The 1,834-nt window shown below is 60.4% G+C and overlaps 1 long non-coding RNA gene across 5 annotated transcripts in view; it reads right to left on the minus strand.

Moving 5' to 3' along the window:
• Positions 1-8: 8 nt before the first annotated feature.
• The window catches only part of LOC113202142 (uncharacterized), a 3,938-nt gene continuing 2,112 nt past the window's right edge, over positions 9-1,834 (minus strand). The window contains exons 1-5 of one of the 5 annotated variants that reach the window (XR_008012041.1): positions 1,813-1,834; positions 1,493-1,697; positions 902-1,407; positions 652-818; positions 9-568 (exon numbers count right to left, since the gene is read on the minus strand). This is a non-coding gene — a long non-coding RNA (uncharacterized LOC113202142). The remainder of the gene's footprint in view (positions 569-651; positions 819-901; positions 1,408-1,492; positions 1,698-1,812) is intronic. The other 4 variants (XR_008012042.1, XR_008012039.1, XR_008012038.1 and 1 more) reach the window with 4 other exon arrangements.

Here is a 1,834-nt window from a genome sequence, read left to right on the forward strand (position 1 = left end):
GGCCGGGAACAGCGTCTGATGCCTGGCTGGAACAAGAAATATTTTGAGCAACGAGCCAACACAAAGCAAGTAACGTTCAGAGAGAGGGGGGGGGGGTGGTGGCGACGCTGGTGACGGCCGTTGAGGTGGTAGCGGTGTCCTCTGCGACCTGGCGCTCCTCCGCAGGTCCTGCAGGAGTGCCCGGGGTGGTCCGCCGAGCCCCGCGCCAGCCCCCGGCAAGCGCAGCCTCCGCCCCGCTCTGCCTCTGCCGCAGAGGATGGTTGGAGCCCAACGCTTTCGCCCCGGAGATGGTCAGCGCGGAGGAGCAACCTTCGACAGCAGCCCTCGCTCTGTACGCGACAGGGCCTACCCCGAAGGATACAGGCGGACAGTTGTCACAGGGCGCCCCCAAACCCGCGGCAGAGAGCGCGGCGGGGCGGGGCGCGGAGCAGGGGCGGCCGCGAAGGGGCGTGTAGCACCCCGACGACGCAGTTGTCCTCGGCGCCCGGCGAGTGTCCTGGCCGAAGAGTCCTGCGGTGCGGGCAAGTCCCACGGTGGTGGCGACGGGAAGGGCGCAGCGGCGGCGGGTCTGAAACAGAAAAGGGCGTAAGATATGGAACCACACAAGGCAGCGTGCTAACAGAACCGGTACAGCGATCAACGAACACTCACCTTCTCTGAACGACGTCCGCAGCGACGGGCTGCAGGAGAAACCCCAACCCTTTCCCCATTTATTTCGTTCGAAAAACATCTTTATTCCAATCTTTTTACAGACAGGTAGAATATAAACAAAGTAGGCTGAATGTTGGAGCAGGCCGTCCATCCTCGACGCGTCTCGTCTGCCAAACAAAAACGGGATTAAAGAGAAACGCCGGACAAAAAGAAAATGCGGAAGGGGGGGGGGGGTGCTAGTCGTACTCACCTTGTAGTTCTACTGCAGTACTTAGACTATGCCTGGAACAAGGGAGGGTTTGAGCAACGAGCCGACAGAACAAACCAAATAACTTTCAAGGGAGAGGCGTTATTGACAAACTCCTATTTCAGCGGGACGTCGTGCCTCGAACGTGCGTCCATTTTAAAAACTTGTCCACCAAATGCGATATTTGCCCGTGAACACGCCAGCCACCACCGCCGACTCCACGTACCAACCGCCGCCCCTGGTGAGCGAGCCGGCTCGCCCACCTGCACTGAAGGTGCGAGGCAGCAGCGGTAGCGCTGGAGGGCGGGTACGAGACGCTCGTCACACTAAGGGCCGGCCCTGAGCGCCTGAAGGGACTGACGAGCGTACCGTCGGGGCACGGCGGCACACAGCCAGCTCACACGGCAGAAAGCAGGACAACCACGAAGCTGGACATCCGTAGAAATACTCGTTTGCCGACAAAGCCCCTCATTACCAAAGCCTGGACCGGGCGCCTCGCAGCGGCGAACCTGGGCATACCAAACAAACAGACGATCAATGCAAGCGTCACAGATGGAAAGAATGCATTACCAGGTCGGATGGTGAAACACCTACCGTGTCCGGCTGTACAACGCGCCCCAACAACGCAGTCTTGTCCTCTGCGCTCGCGATCGCGAATATCCTGGCCGCGGGGTCCTGGGGCGCTCCTCCGGCTATGGTGGGGGAAGTCCCACGGTGGCTGCGACGCTGGCGGTTGCTGGTGGAGCCGCGCGACGTGGTGATCCTGGTCGCCCGCGTAGCCACGCCCGGTACGACGGATCTGCGAAAAGAGACGGGAACGCGTTAGATGCGAAGCAAACTTTAGAAATAAACAAAACCTATGGGGAGGACGTTGACATAGGAATGAATGAAGTTCTAAACGCGACATTGCTCACCTCCTGTGGCCGAAGCGCGCCG

Source organism: Frankliniella occidentalis, unplaced genomic scaffold, assembly GCF_000697945.3.
Source record: "Frankliniella occidentalis isolate FOCC.00 unplaced genomic scaffold, Focc_3.1 Scaffold396, whole genome shotgun sequence".
NCBI lineage: Eukaryota > Metazoa > Arthropoda > Insecta > Thysanoptera > Thripidae > Frankliniella > Frankliniella occidentalis.